This window comes from Ambystoma mexicanum, chromosome 1p (genome assembly GCF_040938575.1).
Source record: "Ambystoma mexicanum isolate Mex_15411 chromosome 1p, UKY_AmexF1_1, whole genome shotgun sequence".
Classification (NCBI taxonomy): domain Eukaryota; kingdom Metazoa; phylum Chordata; class Amphibia; order Caudata; family Ambystomatidae; genus Ambystoma; species Ambystoma mexicanum.
In genome coordinates, this window is record NC_090921.1 from 1,267,868,143 (window position 1) to 1,267,891,111 (window position 22,969).

The 22,969-nt window shown below is 47.1% G+C and overlaps 1 protein-coding gene across 3 annotated transcripts in view; it reads right to left on the minus strand.

Annotated features, from left to right (window-relative positions):
• The window catches only part of LOC138452785 (E3 SUMO-protein ligase ZBED1-like), a 657,632-nt gene extending 635,437 nt beyond the window's left edge, over nucleotides 1-22,195 (minus strand). For 2 of the 3 annotated variants that reach the window (XM_069605131.1, XM_069605127.1), the window contains exon 1: nucleotides 21,996-22,195. The gene's annotated coding sequence lies outside the window, so the exon portion shown is untranslated. Of the gene's footprint in view, nucleotides 1-21,980 lie in introns of all 3 variants that reach the window. The other variant, XM_069605129.1, reaches the window with a different exon arrangement.
• Nucleotides 22,196-22,969: the final 774 nt, after the last annotated feature.

Consider the following 22,969-nt stretch of genomic DNA (forward strand, 5'->3'; position numbering starts at 1 on the left):
GGTTTGCGTCCTCGTTAACCATTCAATGGCAGAAACCTAGTTGATTTCTCGGTTCTATTGGACCAACTGATGTTGACGAGAGTTTTAGGCTGCGCATTACAATGGATACAGCTCTCATTTACTGGTTCCACCATCTCAGAAATGGTTTCTCAATTTTATTGATGAAAGATCTCCTCCTGCAGCCCCAAAGACTCATCTTTGCTGCCACAAGTGTTAACGATAGCTGAGATAAACACCCAACAATAGTGCAGTTTTAGGGATATGCTGGCAAAATGCAGCAATACCTCCAACTAGAGTAAAATCTAAAATAAAGGACATCCGTCAAAGAATGAAGAATAGCTACCTGTGCCCAAATGGATTAAAAGCCCCAGACCTTGGAAAGAATAGCACATAGCACAAACACCACCCATGGCACATTCTCTTGACTTCAACAATTGAGGAAACTCTTACACCTTAACGGAAAGCTACAAATCCGAGTCTCTGCCCTCTCCTTCTCATTGTCCTTGTCCAACTACCTCTCATTCTCATTGTCCAACTAATGTTGCTGAGACAGGCTTACAAACAACATTTGATTATGCTCACTGGGGGCCGTGTATTCGGTTGTAATGTGACGAATTGCGGGATTCAGTCACTTCTCGCCAGGTGGGGGGTGGAAGTGAGCCTTTCCTTATGCGGCTAGGGAGGTGAGCCTGCTATGCGATATCCTCCATAGGGGTAGAGGCATGTGCGACCTCACCGCAAGAGACTCCCCCTTTAGGGACAAGGACTACTGGTTCGAAGAGGAACTCCCCAGTCACTCACTCACAACCCACCATTTGCAAGAACAGAAGAACAAACTGCTGTGTTTATTGTGGTAAAGAAACCTTGTTTCATAATAAGGAAAAGTACTTGTACTACCGAGAAGAGTGCCCGAGTGATACAGACCACTCGGGCAACAGAGATAATGGATTATGAGGCTATGCTGGGGAAGTACAAGCCATACATCATAAAATGCCTGGGAGTTTCAAGTCAGCTGTGATGCGAGAGCGGAGACCGGGACGCGCAGCGTGTCAGCGTGGGTGAAAGCTGGTGTGTCAAGGAGACGTGAGAGAAGCTGGAAGCAGGAGACGCTGGGGGTAGGGAACCCTAAAGATTACATCAAACCATGTGTGGTGGCATGACCGAGTCTTGGTGGACTGTGCAGACAAGCAACAACACAGTGACCACAGAGCCTCTCACTTTGTGGAAAAGATATCGAGCGAAAGAAGCAGCAGCAGGGAAAACCCGTGCCAACCCGAGAAGAGTTTCCCATCCTGCAGACGGGCCTGGTGACACTGACCCCAGTGAATAGTGGTAACAGGAAATGCGAGTGACCTGGGAATGATAACAAACATAACAAGTGCATGTATCATACTCGTCCCAGTAAAAGTGAAGAGTGGAAATCAAGTGCAACTTAAAGGCCAACGCACACAAATCTAACATTGTGGTGTCTTCGAGATCTATAAAAGTTAAAATTCTGACTTGGTCTCTGGGCCCCAAACGAATTGAACGCACCATGAACATGTGTTACTTGGGGTACAACTTGTGTAATTTGGCTTCTGTCAAAATGTGGAAAGAATCACTTGCCAGCAAAGTGCGACCCTTGGTGTCACAGATGAAATGCCTTCATAACAAGCTTTGCAAATGTACTATGCTGCCAGAAATCAAGTACTATGTCTTCAAGGTTGAACCCATCCTACCATATGGGTTAGACATGTGTCTTCTTGATCTGGGGGATTACCTGAATAGTCTGCATGGTCGACTGTGGAAAGAAGTGCTGGGTTTCTCCTATTCGTTACCAAATGCCATAACAAGACAATAGCTGGGTCTGGTATCTTTATCATTCCGACTGCTCTGGAGACTTTTACTTAATTACTCTAAAATGCTAAATCCTCCAGTTAATTCCTTATATCTTCAAGTATAGGTAAAGAATGCAATACCAATTATTCAATATGGACGCAACCAAAGAGAACTTAATAGTCGTCCGGAGAGTGTCAAAAGGAAACTTTTCAACTACAACTATTGAGTGGCTATAAGCTTCCTAAAGAGTATGCATGTTTTACTCATAAAAGGGAATATTTAAGTCCCTATCTACTGCGTTTCCCTTGCAAATATGCACAAGCACTTCACCTGAGTTTTAAATTGAATCACTTCGCAACCAGAGAACGTACAAAAGATTGGGTTCTAAGTAGGGCTCAAGGAGAGACGTTGTACTGCCGATTTTGTCACAGTTCTCATATTCTGGAAACTCTGAGACACCTTGTAACCAGATGTCCTCATTTAGAATCCAATAGGATAGGTATATTTGGATGTGACAAGCTTGGAAAATCAGAGTTTTCAAGAATGGTGTTCTGGTTGCGTCTTATGTGGGGTGAAAATGAAACCTTAGTTACAGCCGTCACACATTTTTTTAGGCACAATTAACGCACAACTGTAAGATTTTCTTATCAAGCCAACTTTAATTTTAAGAATTGTATTATGATAATGTCAAGAAAATTGTTATTGATTGTGTTTAAGAATCTTTACGTATTTGTACTGTTCCAATTTCTGTGAAGATTTCTCTCTTTTGTAAAATAACAAATAAAAAACAAGTGACAATCATTACTGTAACACTCATACTCGTCCTAGTAAGACTGAACAGTGGAATGTATGTGAGAATCATTAATGGAACATTCATACTCGTCCCAGTAAGAGTGAAGAAGTGAAATCAAGTCAGCATCAGTACTGGAACAGTCAAACTCGTCTCAGTAAACCTAAAGAGGTGGAAACAAGAAAAAAGCCCCACTGGGATTTTCCCATCAGACCCAGTAGGATATAAAACAGTACTTTTGAGAGGGCATCTAACTGGCCCATCCAGGGGAAAGAGTGGACTTTGTGGCAAGGAAAAATAACAAAACTGATAAATCAAGAGAGATAAAAGGACTCTCAGAGGGGAAAAGCAAGGGGTCAATGACACAGTAGAAAAGATGAAGAACCCCATTTCCGAACTGTATTAACTGGTGAAAGTAGTTGCCAAGAACTACCTACAAATAGGTTTCTAAGGTGACAGTGCGGAAAAGCAGACCACAGAAAGGAGTAATTTTCCTGTGCCTTATTTCTTTTTGATAGTGGCAGGGACAGAGTAGGTTACTTTTGGACAGAGGACAGATTTTCCTTTTGGACTCACCGAAGAGCACCCTAGTAAGTTTGTGTTAGGCAGGGAAACCCCATAATTGAGGGAGAGTTCGTTTATTTCATTTCGTTCACACAAAACCCTTAAGATGCAAAGTAACAGTTTGTGCCCTTTTTCTGCCCCACCACACTAGACTATTGTAATTTAGTCTGAATTCGAGCCCCAAAGGAGGAAATGTCAACATCCAAGCGGATTAAAAACAGGTAGACAGCCTTTATAAGAACATTCAAACCACATCATTCAAACCACATCATTCAGTTTCCAAAGCAGCTCTGCTGGTTTCTCACTGTAACACTGCATAAAAATTAAGACACTTTGTAAAGTGTATACAATATTCAGTGGTAAGAGCTTAATATCTGCACATCACATCCTGGTAGAAGCCTCTGAACAGGAACTGTAGTGTTAAATCTGTTGTCCGAACTCAATTTCATACATTCAAACCTGAGAGGCAAACCCATAAGAGGACAGTGATGTGCCTCAGATTACTCCCCCAACCCTACTCCCATACCCCACTTAAGGCCTTTCTAACAAGATAGCCTGGGGGAAAAACCTGCTTCAAAAGAAACCTTTAACATTCACATTTCCTCAACTGAGACTACACCCTTCACAAAATCACTATTCCCATCCAATGTGATCCTATCACAAAGTTTGAGCAGGCCTACAAACCCATTTTCGAAGACATTTGCATAGGTCTATTTCTGACCAATGCTCCCAGCACCAAGAGAAGTTTAGCCAGATTTGCTCGTCTTTTGGAAATGTGGGAAATGTAGGTTACTTTGTTTAGTAAAGAGAGTGTAATGAAGGGGGTATGTTCTAGTCACTCAAAGTATACCTCAATTTGCATCACTTCATATTGTATTAACCAGATCATGTTCAGCTGAACGGTCCACTGGAGCTCACCTAACATCACTCGTACCTCCTTGAAATTTCAAGTGCTCGGAACAAGAAAAATATGTCGGGTGTTTCAAGAGAAGTGGCTGCCTGGGTGGCAACGGCCAAGGACAGTCACTAAAACGTCCTGATGGGTGTACAGCCACTCAACATGAACATCCAACAGGACATTTCTACAGAGGCGAGCTTCATCAGCATGCATATTTCTATGTCAGTCAATGCTTGGGCAAGGGAACACAACAGCAGCTGCAGGGTTCCAAATTGGTGGGAGCTGGGAGCTATTTAGCTCCTGCTTCTACCCTAGGAGAGCCTGGTTAGCTTATAACTAACAGTTAAGATATTTTTGGCTCCCCAGGCCAACTGGTGCCTTACATGCATGCATGTGACAGTAACCTGAAGTGTTTTAAAAGAGGTAGGACACATCTAGAACACATTTAAATGTAATGGATCATACATAATGGGTAAAATATTAAAGTGTGCGTCTTCTGTGAAAGTTAGATTTGCAGTGTTCGCAATACTCACTCCTGGTTCCCTAGTGGTAGCTCCTGCCTGCTGGCTGATGCAGGACACCCAGGATCTGGTTTTAAATCCTGTCCATCGAATCTACGTTTTCAGCCCTGCAAACACACTGATGCTGTTAGTCTCAACATGCAAATTGCTCCAGGAACAGATACATAACCCAGGGATCGAAATAGAAATTTAGAGAACAGGAGCTGGAAGTAGCTTCTGGCTATGATGAATTTACTATTACCAGAAGCTATTAAAGTTTCATGAAGGATTTCTCAGGATGGTGTACACTATGACTAATCTGTGCTAGAGATAATTTTAAAAATGCAGACATTGGAAAAAATACTACTTTTGTTTAGTAATTTAAAATGTGGAGATGGACACGTTACAGTAGCCAAAATAAGTGGCAGAAAGATGGTGAAACTTACATTTTTCCCCAACACACTGGAACGCACCCAAAAACACAAATGTCATAAACCCCTCTTTCTATTGCTATGTGGCAGGCTGTTTCTGTTGATTACTCTCTTGCTTGCTGCTGGCACTCATTGTGTCACTACTTAACTTTGCCGCGTTCTGTTACTGCATCAATCTCATTTGCAGGTCTCTTTACGGGCACAGGTATTTTATCTTTAGTGCCACCTCTTGTCCTATAATGGCACCCCAGTCACCCTCTTTCTCTCTGCTGCAGGAGAGTTTCTAATAAATAATGTGCTGCAATTGTAACTTACTTCACTGTGAGATGCAAAATACACTTGGTGTCTAGTACATTTGACTATCATGTTTTAAAAGTGTTCTACAGGTTTCCCAGAACACCTTTCTCGCAAATCCACACACATAAAATTAATGTTAGATGTGCATCTGTGTGTGCCTCCAGTGGGCCTGGAGAGATAAAAGTAGCTCCTGGTATTAAGCTAACCAGGCTGTACCCAAGAGCTAAATAGCTCCTTGCAATTTCGAACCTGGACAGAGTTCATACGAGACTGTGAATTTAATAATTTGTGTTATACCAAGTAAGAGTGGGAATGGATTGAAACGTGGCCACTATACATAAAGAACTTACCATGCTGTTAAATGGGCCATATCCCTTTTTACACAATTATCAGTGACCCAGTAACTACCGATAAATAAATTGTGTGATGTGTGTAAATAAATCCCATTCTCGCTTGGTACAAGCAATTTAAACAGCAAGTAGAACACCTTCATTCTATAAATAAATGAACCACTGTGCTTAACAGCTTTTCTTAAGTGCTCATTTATTTAAGGGCTCAGCTTCCTGCCTGTCCAGTGATATTCTGTACCCATTAACTCTCCGTCTCTATTGTGTTATCTAGGGGTTTGCCACAGTTTGAAGTGCAAAGAAAAGGTGAAAGTAGATATGCCCTAGGGCAGCACAAATCTTCGCAACTAAAAGGCTATGTCACTTTAAATGTGCTTTTGCTGGGCGAAGTAAGGCCTCGTTTAAAATGTGTTAAATTACCACTATAACCTCGTTTCTGCTCTTTGGTGTGAAGCAGGGAGTATGCTTGGGGAATAATGACGCTCAAGGTGCGGCTCAAGTTATGCTCCCTCAAGTATAAAGCTAGGAGAATTACCCATTGGAGTCTGCATCACGAAGCATATGCATAATATATGCACCGCACAACTGCCAGGAGGGGAATTGGGGGGGATGTAATACATGTGCGATAAATGAGCTAAACAACATGGTGCCGGTGCGCTGCCATTTTGGACATTCACTTCCAAACCGCAATGAAAGTCTACGTTTCTGTGGGCTCGGTTAGCAGGCATGCCACGGCTGCGATATTACATTTTGAAGCAGATGAGCTCACTGTGGAGGATAGATGGTGCATTGTTCGATCGAGGACGTGCCAAGAAGGCAGTCAGAGTTGTGCAGGTGCAGTGATAAGGGGTGCTGGGGACGAGCACGCAGGAGACAAACTGGGTTTCACTCTGTGCGCCCCATGCTTGCCGTCGGTCCTTCGGCCGGGGACGGTTGGCAACCTGAGGTGGGCAGGGATTTTTTCCCCCATAAGAGAAGAGGTATCCTGGTGGTAGAGAGAGAGTTGGAACTCTGGGTGATGAAGTCTCACTGAGAGGGAGGACGCTTCGCTCCAGATCCTGTTAGCATGTGTGATCTCTCTGCCTACCTGCCTTGGGACTGAGTAGTGTTGTAGTGGCCAAGATGAAGCTTTCCCCTTCAACTGCCCTAACAGTGATGTCGTTTTTGTTTGTAGCTACCCTTGTGTGTATATGTCTATGTATAACCACTTTTATTTACTCAAAGAGTCATTCATATGCTTATATCTGGTTTAAATAAAAGTGCCTGTAAAGAGGGGATTATATTTCAATTATTGGCCTAAGTGTGCTTTATTGCCTCACTGAGTCCAATAACTTTCGGTCTGTGTAATAAAGGTAAGTGGTTGTAGGGCCATTACACATGACAGAAAAGCCAAACAGGGGACCACCACAAGCCCTCGTCCATGTTTATCTTCCCCTGCCCTGAAATCACCACCCATGAGAAAACAACAATATAAAGCAAGAAATACCAACCCACTCCAGGGTACCTCAGGACATCTCCTCAAATGCCTTTCCCGAGAGTCACCAGTGATGGTACATCGACTTGGCAGAGCCAAATGAATGCTTTTGGTGGTCCACGAGGCTCCCTAATAGGCGCCTCAGTCTCTACTCTCAAACATACTACTAAGCCACTCGCACACAGCAATTGAATAACCCTCCCATTAGGCAAAGAAGATATTACAATCAACTTGCATATCACAGTCCTGGCGAATTAATCCTACAACAGGTGGGCATGCCAGGCTTCCCTCTGGACAGAAATACCTCCAGGCTCTCGACACAGCACACCTAGAAACAGACCTGCATTATGAGCTCATTATACTTCCAGTGCGCATGCAACTGCAACACAACAGCAAAGCCATCTTGCCTTTCCCCCTCTCACTCTTAAATCTTGGCAGAGCATCTGGAGACTTTGAAAATACCAGAGGTATGCTGTAAAAACCCCACTAACAAAACATAAGTGAATAGGGGGGCGTGGCCAGCAGTGCAATGGGAAAGACGTGAGTCTCTTCGGCTCCCGCGACCGCCAAACACATCCTGATTAAATTGCCTGATTCCTGCATGCTATAGAGGCATAAACACTCTGGACGGGTGCCGGTCCCCCCCCCCGGGCTAAAGTGAGCCGGAAAGCAGCTGAAACCGCAGCTCTATCACGGAGCTACGGGTGAGAAGAAATCAGAACGGGTGCCAACCGGCCCGACTTCAAGATGGCCGCCGGGGGTGAGCGCTAACTCTGTGCCCGAGAAGCGGAGCTGTACGGCAGGGGGACTCGGCTTGCCGCCTGCCCGCCGTCGACATCGAGGGCAGGCGAAGCTCCGACTTGTATGCAACAACTGACCAGCCTGTCTGAAGAACTACAATCCTGCGCACCTCCGCTGGGGAAGACACCCCGAGCAAAGGCGGCCTTGATACGCGGCCCACGCCAGTGGAAGGGGGATGCAAGCCTGCCGTCGTAGTGAGCGGCTGCACTCGCTCAACCACAGGCCAGGAGGGTCAACGACGAGCGGAAATAGAGGTGCCCACCGGGGGCTGGCCGGGGCAGAGTCCCAAAGCACAGCAGCAAGCACACCAGCACAAAGGACACCGACGGCACCTCCCCCCCCAACCCAAGAACAGTGCGCCGCACCGCCTTGCAGCCTACTGGAAAGCTGTGAATCCAACGCTCCTCCGCTGGTGGGGGGTAACCGGGGCTGGGGCGGCACTGGACTGCGGGAGGCCACTCGCAGCAAGGGCCCTAAGCACAGCAGCACACTCACCGCCAAGAGTACGGGGCCCTGAGGCCTGCATTGAGGATTCCAGGAGAGCTGCACTACACAAGACCAACAACTGCATCGCCTGTGGCGAGGGCGTGGGCACCCCGAGAAGAAGCTACATCTCAGAAACAGGCGAGCGGCATTGGAGAGCAGACGTGAGTAGCAGTCTCGCAGCCCCACCACTTGCATCGGCCAGGGCAACTGGCCAACAATCCGCCGGGGCAAGGGGGTAAAGGCGCGAAGCGGACTCGCCAGGCTGTGAGGCAGCCATCACACGCTCCTCCACCCCGCAGATAGCAACGGTGCGTGGCCCCCGGGACCGAAGTGGTGGAACTCACTGGGGCCGGATTGGGCGGGCAATCCATGACCAGTCCCGATGCCGGAGCAGGCCAGTACGCAACACAGAGGCAACAGCTTAGTCCGCAGTCCGGTTGCTGCATGGCGATTTCCACGCAAAATCCAGACCCACTAGGCGCAGTAAGAAACATGGGGAAAAGACAGATCTAGAAGACTGCCCACGCAAAGCAGCATGGACCAATACACAATTCCTCCTCCACAAGCTCCCGACCTCCACTCGTTGTCCTCGGAGGGGGTGGAGACAGACAATTTGATCTCCCTCAACAGACATAATGACCGCCATAGCGGAATCCCGCACGTCCATGGAGCAGAAAATGGACGGAATAAGCATGGACGTTTCCCTCCTCAGACATGACCTCCAAAAGCTAACGGCACGCACGGGAGAGGCCGAACAACGTATCTCGAACACAGAAGATGGGATTCACAACATGAGACAACAACTCCAGAGTGTCACGTCCAAGCTCAAGGTGCTGGTGGATAGAATTGAAGATGGAGAGGGGAGATTTAGACGCAATAATGTGCGAATACTTGGTATCCCAGAGATAGCAGAAGGCGCCTGCATGGAACTGTTTTTGGAGCAGCTGCTCGCTGACCTGTTCGACCCGGACTCATTCTCCAAGTTCTTCTCTATAGAGCGAGCGCACAGAGTGCCCACCGGCAGACCAACGCCTGGGGCTCCCCCGCGCACAGTAATTGCAAAGTTTCTAAACTTCAGGGACCAAGACGCATTACTGCAAAATGCACGTGCCAAGGGCACGATTACCTTTAATGGTTCCAGGATCGCCCTTTTCCCTGACTACACTAGGGAAGTGCAGAGGGCAAGACAATGCTTTGACCACCTCAAGAAGCAACTACAATCAATGGGAGTGAAGTATGGGCTGCTCTTTCCCCCGCAATTAAAGAACTACCACAAGGGAACCACGGTCCACTTTAATGACCCCAAAGAAGCATGGCGCTGGGCTGAACAGCATATAGAGGGCAACTGGTCATCTTCGCGCGGCAGAGGGAGAAGGAACCCCGTGCTCCTGCCTGCCCAACAGCGCAAGGCCCGTCAGCCTCCAGCACAAGACCCACCGGAAGACATAGGTGGCTGACCCACGCCTAAACCTCTATCCAGTGCCCCGGTACTCAACAGTAAGCTCGAACTGTAATATGGCACCGTATGCGACATACCGCAATACCCATCTTAAGGTAACACACACTTGAATGTCGCGGTTGCGGGAATGTCTCACACACGCGCTTTGTAGGCCCCCGCCCCCTCGGCTAGTATGTTTCAAGTTAAGCGCTAAAGGTGTCACCCTCCCCCCCAGTCATAGTTTGTAGGGGGGGCCACCTGAGCCTTAGGCTGCGATTGTCTTATGTAAGCTGTCCAGTTGACAGCCGGTAGTGTTAAAGTTTGGGTGACCGATGCTTCTAGTTGGGAGAAGTATAGGGAGGGTGGGGTTGGGATTGTTGAGTTTAGTTAGGGGAAGGACCAGTCTAGCACATAACACACTAAAATCACATAAGAGGGTTATAACACGGAGGCGCGCGATTGCCGGGTACCTGGCGTCGTTATCAGCAGCACACACTCCATTAGCCACGGATAGATATGGCATCACGTAATACAAACACAACCAGAACACCGAAATGTACGACCTGGAACGTCAATGGCCTCGGCAATGCAATCAAACAGCGATTGGTGGGGCAATACCTGAACAGGCACGCACCGGACGTCGCTTTCCTGTCCGAAACACACCTTGCAGGCACAGAATGCTCCCTATTCAGACGCACAAATGATAGACGCGCAGTCCACGCAGGCTTCACAATGGGTCAAGGGGGGGTCATGGTACTGATACACAAGAATCTCCCTTTCCACCTGAACACAGTAACCCAGGACACTGGAGGAAGATACGTATATGTGGCTGGCACACTCTGGTAGCACTCTGTCATACTACTAGCGATTTACGCACCGCCCACTTTGTTGTCACTGCTACTCGCCGACATTTCCCCCCTGATTACCGCAGACACCTCTAACATCATGATAATAGGAGGGAACTTCAACGAAGTCATGGACATATCCCGGGATCGCTCACACCTTCGAAATAGAAACCCCAGCGTGCCTACCAAACTTGCAACGTTCACGAACGCCATGGGCCTGTGTGACGTGTGGAGAGAACTCCACCCTAATATCAGGGAATACTCCTTCCAATCGGGGGCTCACGCCTCGCTCTCCAGATTGGACTACTTCTTTCTCCCAGCAACTGACCTACACAGGGCACATGAAGCATGCCTACTCCCCAGAGGCATCTCCGACCACTCCCCACTGGTGATGAAAATCACAACATCCAGGCCGACTCCCCTGCCCAGCTGGCGCCTGAATAATTACTACCTGGGCAATCCAGACCTGGTGGTCAGGCTCCAAGAGACAACGCAGACATACTTTGAGCTGAACACAGTCTGCATCAGACCCAGTGTCACTATGGGAGGCCTACAAGGCAGTACTGAGGGGTGAACTCATCTCATGGACGACCGCACAGAGGAAACAATGCCTACTCAAGGTACACGAAGCGGAACAGGTGAAACAAGCAGAGGTAGCGCACATAACCCAGAACACGCCCAACACAAACCGGGCCCTGCTCCTGGCACAAAAGCAGCTCCAGAACACTGCACTGGATAATGCCAGACATGCACACTCGACAATGCGTGCAAGAGTTTATGAAACGGGCGATAAAGCCGGGAAAACGCTAGCGTGGCTAGAAAGCAAGGAGCAGGGTCGCAGCCATGTCCAGCAGCTACAGACAGAGGGCACAACCCCCCTTGTGGCAGATCAGGACATCACGAGGGGCTTCACAAATTACTATGCTGAACTGTATAAGTCACCCAACACCCCCGCAAATACCTCAATCATAGAGGAAATTAACTTCCCCACCTTGAGCATAACACAACATGAATTGTTGGAAAGAGACAACAGAGGATGAGGTGTTGAATGCCATGTCCGGCCTCCAAGCTGGCAAGTCCCCAGGTCCAAACGGCTTCCCGATTGAGCTGTGGCGGAAAGTGGGAACCAACGTGATTTCTCCACACCTACCGCAAATGTTCCAACATGCAAGAGAACAGGGCACCCTTTCCCCAGATCTTAGGGAAGCCACAATAATAGTAATACCCAAACCGGACAAACCCCCTGAACACTGCAGCTCTTACAGGCCCATTTCACTTGTAAACAGCGAAACCAAAATACTTGCGAAGATCCTGGCAACCCGGCTACAACAAGTCATCCCCTCCCTGGTCCACCCTGACCAATGCGGCTTCATGCCCGAGAGATCGACACACATGAATCTCTACAGGTTGCACTCAGCACTAGAAAAAGCCGGCAGCATACAGGGTCTGCTGGCTTTGTTGGCAATAGACTTTGAAAAAGCTTTTGATTCGGTGAGGTGGGAGGCCATCTGGGACATAATGAGGCACATGGGTTTTGGCGCAAACTTTATCGGCTGGGTGCAACTACTATACGAATGTCCAATAGCCAGAACTAAGGTCAACGGCTGGCAATCAGACCCTGTCAGATTGGGCAGAGGAACGAGGCAAGGCTGTCCCCTGTCCGCCATGATTTTTGCACTTGCCATCGAACCACTGGCCATCCTTTTATGAAATACCGCACTCTGGGAGGGCTTCCGGTGGTCAGAAACATGGGAGGATAGAATGTCCCTCTAAGCAGATGACTTGCTTATCTACTTGAAAAAACCACGCAACTCCTGCCAAAATGTTACTCAAATGCTGAAAAGATACGGAGCCTTCAGTGGCCTACGCGTGAACTGGTCAAAATCCATCCTATTTCCCATAGGAAGCATAGCTGCCACTTGCCCCATAGACTGCCCCTATCAAATTGTTACTGATCAGTTAAAATACCTAGGGGTGAAAATCACGAAGCACCTCACAGACTACACAGCTCTGAATCTACAACCAGTCGTGACGAGATTCGCTGAGGACACTCGCCATTGGAGCTCTCTGCCGCTGACACTGATGGGCAGAGCTGCCCTATTCAAAATGATCGCCCTTCCCAAGTTCCTATATGTTCTGCAAAATGCACCGCTGCATATCCCGCACCAGGAATTCCTCAAAATAGACTGTATCCTCCGGAAACTGCTTTGGAGTGGAGGGCCCCCGCGGATCGCTCTTTCCACCCTTCAGAGATCTGTCCGGGAGGGGGAGGAAATCGGGCTTCACAGGCTGCAAACTTACTACTGGGCCAGCCAGATGGCGGTGGTGAATGACATGCTCCATGGGGAAAGGAACCTGCTGCATATCAGAAGGTTTAACACCAACAGCAGCATAACACCCCTGGAACTTCTATACTGTGGCATGGGCCGCACATCAGCTCATACCATGGAAACGCACATCACACGAATCTGGACGGAAGCACACCGGCATGTAGGCTGGGAATCGAAACTGACGCTGTCCCAACCATTGTGGAACAACAGGCTTCTCCCCGAGTTACAGAAGCTGCCGAAATGGCCCGCCTGGGCCCAAGGTGACATCACCAAAGTAGGAGACGTAATAAAAGAGGAGAAATTGGTCCCCTTTGAAACACTACGTTCGGAATTCGCCCTCCCATCCTCGGAAGGATACCATTATACGCAACTGAAACACGCACTGCACGCCCATCAACAGATCATCAGTGACACGCTAGAATGTACCCCGCTGGAGCGTAACATAGTCTAGGACCAAATAAAAAGAAAAGTCACTTCAACCAAGTATAACGCAATCACATCATTTGCTACACCCGAGCTCGTCAGCTTGAGGGATAGGTGGGAGCGAGACGTTGGCCCTCTACAATCGGAAGACTGGATGGAAGCCTTGATGTACCCTCGTGAGGCGACCATTTAATTGAGGCTCCGACTGGTCCAACTCAAGATCCTACATCGTATTTACTATCCGAGAGTGGCACCCTTCCGGTGGGGCAGGGTCTCGGACCCGCGATGCATACGATGCATGCACAAGGAAGGAACCTTCTTCCACATCATATGGGAATGCGATGAAATACAGCAACTATGGCGGAAATGCTGTGACAAACTGTCTTGGGCAAGCCAATACAAAGGGGACCAAAACAACTCCTGTTAGGGTTCTCCGATGAATGTGACCTGACCCGGTATGAGAAACTGCTCTGGTCAACCGCTACAGCGATACTGAGAAGGAACATTGCACAGCTATGGGGATCGGAAAGAACACCTAGTTATGATCAATGGATCACGGACATGGACATCTGTGTAACAATGGAGCGCAGGGTATACGCAGCAAGGGGATGCCCGTAGAAAGCGAGCAAAATCTGGCAGATATGGGAAGACGATGGCTAAGCCCCCGAAGCAGCGTCACTGGCAATGGGAGCGTTAAGAGCAAGGTGCCCAATGGACTGGCAGGCCTGGCGCACGGGGACTGTGTCCTGTGTTCCCTCATCAAAGACTAGATGGTCCAAGGGGCAGAGGCCCCTCCCCAATTTTGTTTTGACCCCCCCCCCCTTATGGTTTACCCTGTGTTTCTTCTTTCCCCTGCAATGCACAGTGTTATGTGTAATGTTTATGTATGTGTGGAAAATTGAATAAAAATGTTTTGATCAACAAAAAAAAACATAAGTGAATAGTGCATCACGGTTTGTTGCATGAATAAAAAGAGAACATGGAACACCCAAAATCGATTGCAGTATATCACAAATTCAATAAGGACATGGTCTATAGCGGTTTCCTCAAACAATGGAGAAGGCGCACTGGGGCTTGTTTCATATTCTACACCACCAGCAGAGAACCCCTCCTCCTCTGTGGAGACTTTCACAAGTAAGCCGGTTATAGTACTTAACTGTCAAGTATTGAAAATAGCGCTGCTTGATGATGGCCCCTTCGCTCTCCCTTTTATCTCACTTTGTATCAGTGGCATACCAAGCAGGGCTGTGGGGGGCAGTTTGCTCCTCCCCAGTGGCTCTTTGCAGAGCCAGACCGGGACAATGATATGTTATGTTAAGTTAAAGGTACTTATATAGCGCACTGTCACCAACGGAATTGGTCCCCAGGTGCTCTGGCGGATCTGTAAACGGGAAGGACGGGTATGGTTAGTCTGGAGGAGGGGAGCAGGAGAATGGGAGAAGTGATGTGCTGTTGGCAGCTTCCGTTCGGTATACACCGAGTGCTGGGCTTTGGTGCTAGTATCGGATCTGGCGAGACCTTGAATGCTGTAGGTGATGTTTATGTGTTGTTGATGCAGTATGGTAAAGTGCGTGCAGATTGCTGGGAGAGAGATGGTTGTGTGGCTTTGTGTGTTTAAGTATGCAGAAGATAGAGGGTTGGGTTAGTGGGGTCTGTGTCCTGATTCAGGTACTTTCTGATTCCGTTAGAGTTGTATCCATGTGGGTTGGGTTGATGCTGGTTCCTCATGGGCCGACTCGCTTTGTTAGTGCTGCGCTGACCCCGCTGTATCATAGGGAGTATTGTTTGGATTGATAGGTGCGTCTGAACCTTTCTTCTGGTGTGGGACTGGGTTGGTAATATCTCTATTCTCTTGTTATCTGGTGTGACACTGGTCAGTTGAGGTTTTGAATGGTTCAGGGTCGGAGTGGTGTTGATGTGGCGTTCTAGTGCTTCCATCTTGGTGAGCCTGCGTATTCAGTCATTTGTTTCCTCCCGTCATGACTGTCTTTCCGTTGGTTCATTGGTTTCTCTGGGGTGAACATCCTTGGGGATGTTTTTAGTTGTACTTTGTGTGTGATGGGGTATTGTGCTTCCCACTGTGTGGTAGGTGGACAGTGTGTAATGATGCAACATTCTGTTTCTCACCCACAGGGTTGGGGCTCGTGGTGTAGCGCTTCCTTTCCCTCTCTGTCTATTGTCCTTAGGTCTGTTGGGAATGGCTATGGTTTAAGGTCATGGTCTTCTTGATGATTCATCCTAGTGTTTCTGTCTTTGTCTTGCTATGTATACGGTCTTTGGTCGTATTGCGTCTGTCTCCCGGTTAGTCGTTTAGTATGTTGTGGGATATTTTCCTGAGGGTTTTCCCCCCCCCAATCGATTGCTTGGTGTGGATCCGGGTCTCTCTCTATGTTCATAGATGTTTTAGTTGTGTGTGTGCCCCTGTGGCTGTTCTTTCTAGTTACAACGTAAAGAGCCAGGTTTTGAGTAGTTTCCTGAATAGTAGGTGGTTTCTTGTGTTACGCATGTACTTTGGAAGGTTGTTCCAGGTTTTTGGGGCTTGGTGAGAGAAGGAGGATCCTCCAAGTTTTCTTTTGTTGTAGGGCTTCGGTTCCAGGCGTTGTCAATGCTTGATCTGAGCGTTCTTGTTGGTTGATGTAGATGCAGTTTGTCTCTCAGGAACTCAGCGCCTTCGTTGTGTACCGTTGGTGCGCGATGCACATTGTTTTGAATTTTATCCGTTGTTTTATTGGTAGCCAATGTAGTGTTTTCAGTGCTGGTATTGTGTGCTCTCTTCGGGGTAGTTTCAGAAGCAGTCTGGCTGCCGTGTTTTGAATGCGTTGCAGTTTTTCTTTTAAAGTCATTCCGGCATGCCTAAGTAAAGGCTGTTGGCATAGTCTACTCTGCACATGACTAGGGCGATGATGGTGGTTGTTTTGTTGGCGAACGATAGGAATGGTAGGATCCTCTTGGCCGCTCGCAGTAGGAAGAAGCTTTTCTTGAGAAGGGCGTTTACTTGTGGCTCTAGCGTGAGATTATTGTCCATCAGGATATATTTATATAGCGCCTATACACAATGTGTTTCAAAGCACTTCACAGCGAGGGAGGGAACAAGGGAAAAATACAATGACATTCTTACAGGCCACGAACAACAAGAATATGAATGTAACTATCGTACTCAGCCTGGTGACATTTCAGATAGAGCAAGTGCAAAGACACAATGCGGGTGCCGAGTAGGAACACTGTGTTCCTCTGCCAGGACGATGTCCCAAAATGACAGATCGGTCCTGAGCTCTACAGACCCCTTCAGTGGGACGGCAAAAGTACCGCTTTTGCTTCGGGCTGCATGTGAGGGGTCTGCAGGACACGGGACCCACCCTGCCAATTCAGCCTTTCCAAGGCTCACAACTTCATGCGGCTCTCCCAGGGAACTGACACCTTGCTCTGTGTCAACAGAGCATTACAATGGGAGCCATTAGGCACTGATTCTATTAGCAGGGACTTTTGTCCCTTAAGAAATGGGGGTGATCGGAAGTGAGAAGGGTGCACAATGCTGCATGCTTTATGAAATAATCAGTATGGCTTTAAAACCCAAGGAGGAATTGTTAGGCTCACATTAATCTGCATGATGCTAGTGTGACTTTACATGCTGGACGGGGAGAATAAAACTAAAGCCATGCTCTTATTGCTCAACCCATTTCTATGAAGATGTATGTAGTGTAACGTTAGTTTATAATGAAAGGCTCATTTATTAAGTAACGTGGTTTGCTTCCAAGGCATTGCTGTAATTGAAGTATTACTTAAGCACATGAACTCAAAGCAAAACCTTCATAAATATCTTAATCAACTAAGTGTACTGATTGAGTTGATTGGTGTATTCAACAGAATTTCTGGAAACAAGATCAATTGGGCCAAATCGGAAGCATTGCCAGCATCGACCTCATGCACTATTTTGAAAATGAGGAATTTTGCCTTCAAATGGTGTCCGAGTAAGATGAGATACCTTGGGATTTGGTTGACTAGTGATATCTCAAAAATTATGGATGTCAACCTTGTTAGTATCGTTCAATCCCTGGAGCTTGATTTGAAGAGATGGAGTGAACTTAAATTGAGTCTATGGGGGAGAGTGAATGCCATCAAAATGACTTCCACGCCACGTGTCAATTATGTGCTAAGTATCATCCCCTTGGAAGTGAAAAAGAGCTTTTGGAAGAAAATTGAGGGTTTAATCGAATCTTTTCTCTGGGAAAATAGGCAAGCGCGCCTCAAATTGTGGAAATTGCAGCTGCCCCAGGACTGTGGACGTTTGGGGGTTCCGGACTTCGTAAATTATAATTTGGCTTTTGGAGCCAGACATCTGGTTCCATTTGTTGACAATTCAAATGATGTCTGGACGCTGGCGGAATCAAGCTGTTCATTTCCATTACCGCCTAGGGCTATACTGTCCACGGTGGATGGATCTGGTTATCGGTCATTTCCGCAAACAAAATTTCTGAGAACGTGTTGGAAGGAGCTGTGGAAGAAGAGTAATCGCAGAGTTTGGGATTATGATTTTATCCCGATCTGGTTGAATCCAGGAATACTGGTGAATGGAAGGCCGCTACTGTGGTTGAACTGGCTTCTAAGTGGTGTAATATGGCTGAGTGATTTGTTTGAAGATGGCAAATGGCTCAGTTTTAAAAGACTTGCACGAGTTAAAGATCTCAGTGACTGTACAATGGGAGAATACAGGAAATTGAGGAGAATCCTGCGGAATGAGGGTGCAGTTGATGGCAGATTTGGTTTTCTGCGTATAAGGCAGAGGGAAGTAGGACGTCTAAGGTATACAAGAATCTGGCCCAACGTCATGTACCGGCAGAGGGATTACTATCGAAGTGGTCTGAGATACTTGGTTGAGATATGTCTGAGGACCGATGAAGGTGTATTTGTAAAAATGTGTCTCTCACTTCCATTAATCTGGGAGAGCAAAGCTGACAAATCAAATTCTTAACAGTGTTTTGGACTCCCCAAAGACTTCATGCAAGAGGAATGATTGATTCAGAGGCTTGCTGGAGGTGTAAACATGCAGTTGGCTCTTTTGAACATATGATCTGGGATTGTTATGAATTGAGGACATTTTGGGGGAGGGTCACTGAGAAGATTAATGAGGTTCTAATGTTGCAGGAAGATTTTGACTACATTACTGTCATTTTGGGTGAGGATGACAAGGTGGAAGAACTTACTTACCCACAGAGATGTCGGTTTTTCAGGGCAGCAAATTCAGCCAAGAAAATAGTTTTGAGGAAATGGAAATGTGATGAGAGGCCGACCTTTTCAGAGTGGATGGAGGACTTAAGGCAGGTTTCCAGAATTGAGAAGGTTGTTCTCCGCAGAAACAAAAAAATGAAATTGTTTCATGAAATGTGGGGTAGATTTTTGGATGAGTTGTAATGATATTTTAGATCGATTTATGTTATGTAGGGTAGGGGATGGTGGTATGTGGGAAGATTAATTGTGATGAATTCTATATTTATAGCGCTGATGAATCTAATGCTCTGCATGTTTTTCTGTAAAGTTCAATAAACTTAATAATAAAAAAAAAAACTAAGCGTGGGAAGATGTGTTCAGTTGCTTAAATTGTCCACATCCCAGTTTTACCAAAGTGTATGATCCTGGGCAAATCATTTAATCGCACTTTGTCTTATTGGAAGATCTGTTTGTTTGTTTGTTTTATTATTTGTAATGCGTAAATAATAAAACAAACAAACAAACAGATCTGCCAATAAAAAACAGTGTGATTCTGTAAGTGATTCACTTTTTAGCTTATGTTAATATATATCATGTTATAATAAATAAAAGCCTAATGACTATAGAGTTGCTCCATATATAAGAATAGTGCAATGTAGGTGTTAATTTAGGTCTTTTGCAGCACAAAGTTATTTGCCACTTTGCTTACTTATGGCAACTTATTCTATAGTCACTTCCATGGTGCCTCCAAGTATCAATGACTGCTGATGCTCCTTGCAATGTCCCTTTCTGTGAAGTCACTTCTGTTGGTGCAATCCATACGCAAATTAGGAGGTTTGCATGTATGGTATGTGTTGTTAATTGGATAGACTGGCATTTGGGGCAGTCAGTATAGCTCTTTCTTACTGTGGCATGCCTTTTCTTCTGGGAATCCTGTCTGGGACAGCAGTGTTTCTGTGTGCCCCTACTCGGCCTGGCTGCCAGTAGAACAGCTGTCTGGAGCAGGACACGGACAGCAGTGTGGCCATATACTCCTCTGCACCATCCGTGCACAATGGGGGAGCACAGCAGGAGCACGCTCCGTGTCCCACTCGAGGCTGTTGACTGCACTGCAGGCCCAATAAGGGGCAGAGCCAGATGGAGAGCAGGAGCACACAGCTCCATGTGCCACTCTTGTCTGAATGTTGCAAAGAGAGGGTACAGAGTCAAGTCATCATTTGTGGGGCAGGCACAATTGTGTGTCAGTTTAGCATTAATTTTCCATGGTGCATTTGGGGTGGGGGGGGCGTAGCAGAACTTTGTGGGTTGCCACCCAACCCCCACTCTTGCAATGCTGGATACTCCCCTGCTTCGTATGAAATATGTTACTCTCTTCGCTTGGGCCAGAGTCGCGCAGTCAGTACCTCTATATTGACTCCCCCACACCCAATATGCTGAACCTCAGGGATCACTGCATCCACTCGCTGGCTCTTAACGACTAAAGCCACTAAGACCATAGAGCATCACTGATGGACCTTGGCTCGGACACACTTTAGCAGCCCTGCATTCCTTTCTTCATACACAATAAGCAGTGGCACAACACCACTGAGCTGATTGGGCTCTAGCCCCTCCAACCCCCCCACCCCGAAATGTTGGGCTATGCTGACTCAACTTGGCTGACCTACAGAGCCGTGGCAGGACAGAACAGACAATAAACAGTGCTTCAGACTGCACAGTTAACAAAGGCCCTGCAATTACTAACGTACAGCATTTCATTGTTAGCATCTTTATTCTTATGCAAGCATTTTTATGCAATTGAAATCGTGATGTGGGGTTAGCATTTGCATGCCAGGAGAGTGATTGGAAGGGTATAGAGGAGAGAGAGGTAGGAGACCACTCATTCTTACAGCAGTCCTTAAGTGGGTGCTTTCAGAGGTAAAGGGCAGAGTTAACTGCTTGTAACATTGAAGCATCACCAGAATAGTCTCATTGGAATGTGTGAAGTTAGGTGCCCACATACAAGTACATTTGCACCTTCCCCACAGTCTCTGAAGTTAGCCCTCACCCAACATTTAAAAGGGTTAACTCCCTCCTCCCTCGAAATGTTAGCCTAGGTGCACCCCTGGAAGGGGCTGAGGTACACGCTTGCTATTGGCAGAGAGGTGAGGAGGGGAGCCTTTCCTGAAACTGGCGGCATTAAAGTGTTACTGTGTTTGTGCAGATGCAGAAAAATGAACTTACACTAACGCAGTAAAACTTTAAAGCTGCTGCTTTCAAGACTTCCATCGCCCCTCGCTCAGCAAAATGAAATGTTCACGCCATACCCCCCTGCCATCCCTACGGATGCGAGCCAACATATAACCACATCATGTGTACTTTCACATCCGAGGGTAGGTGGCTTATGTGCCCAATTGCTTTTTCTTAGGCATGTGTGTTATATGGCTGGAATAACATTTTGGTGCAGTCAGTCTAGTCACTTATTACTGTGGCATGACCTTATATTTATTCTTTTAATGGGCAGCTATAATAAAGTAGGCACGGCACCTGGTATTAGATGGCTACACTGGCATTTTGGTGAACCAGTCTAGTCATGTATTATGTGGCGTGACCATATATGTGCAAGTGTTATGGTGTACAATCTACTTTTTTTCCTCAAGGATATTTTTCAAAAGTTGCTGTCCATGGCATATACAAATTATCAAAGCAACAACATATGTATATTGTCTTTAAATCCAATAATATGTGCATTCTTACTGGCATATTGTGCTTTAAAACGTACCATTTGATACCTGGTACCCACTCAAAAAGACCCTTGGGGGTAGAACAGAGGGTACAGACTCCAAGTTAGTCTCGCCCAATTTCTGAGGTGGCCCCTCCCATCAGCAGTAGCCCTCCCGGAATATAGGTTTCTTTGCGCTCTTGACCATAAGCCTCATTTGCTAGACATCGGCCTACCCCCATTGTGAGCATTCAAACCTCACCAAAGTGTCAGCTTCCAGAAAGCCTCAAATCCCCTCACATCCGCTACTCGCCTTCAGGGTGCCCCCCAACTCGTCCCCCAGTTAACACCGGGCACTTCGGGTGTGCACTGCCTGCCCTCCTATCCCCTTTGCCCCGCACATACACAACCTCTGTACTGGCCTTCAGAAGCCCGATTGGTGTCAACCCTCTGACGCACCCCCGCTCCCAGCCCTTAGACAACCTCTGCTAGACTCCGGTCTTGACCATGCCTTACATTCCTCATTTCGGCAGCCCCATAACCAATCACCAGACTACCTGAGGGCATATGCATACCGTTTAATAACCACAAGACCAATCCTCCCTAGACAACATTCAATTGAAACACCCAGGTACCTGTTCTGTACTCACTCTGCAGCCGGGTGATTCACTATTGTCCCGCTGCCTTTTTGATACCGAGATGCAATTCCTCCCTGCGACCTTTCCAGGGTCCGTTTTTTTTCAGCGGACCAGGTCGCTGGACCGCTGGGCACAAATAGATACAACCCACCCAGGCAAGACGTCTGCCTTTCTGTCTCCTAACTCGTTTCGGAGCAATCCGAACCCTCCCCATCTGCTGCGCAGGACGTACACAACCATACGTGATTCGGCGTGCCGTACGCGTAGCGCGCGCACCGTTGCTAGGGGGCACAGTTCACTTCCGTTTGTCAGTCAGTTCATGGCGGGTGCGTCTGCTCTGCTCTGCTATCTGGGGTGCGCCACCGCTCTTGTCGGGTACAGGATGCAGCATTGCTTACTGAATCTGGACCAATGGATAACCGGGAGCCTGCGCTCGGCGTCCTCCTGTTTCGCTCACTGAGTGCTTAACCCTGCAACCAATGGCAAATAGTGTACAATGTCTGCTATTCATCTGGACAAAGAAGAGTCATAGATTTTACTATTGATCAGGGTGCCATGGTAACAGCCATGGAGATAGTCTTAGAGCGAGCTAGCAGTTCCCAATGTACTGGTAAATGGGTTTAACAAGAACAATGCTAAATAGTGCTGAATTTCTATTTCCAGTGACAAAAGCCATGTATCTATTTACCAGGACAAGTGGTAAATGGATCATTGTCCCTACTATTTACAGGGACAAAGGTTAAATAGTGCACATTTTCTACAATTAACCAAGATGCCATGGAACCAGCCTTTAGAGGATCTTGGAGAGGATCTAGTAATCAATATCCACTGTAAATAATGAAGCTTTGCCACTATAACATGACACCCAGCAAATCGTGCACATAATCTACTAATGCGGAAACCACTCTAAAATAGAGAGGGAAGCCTGCCAAAAGTGCCCGTCTACCCTGCAAATAAGCGGTCTACTGGTTTGTTTTACTCTTTAA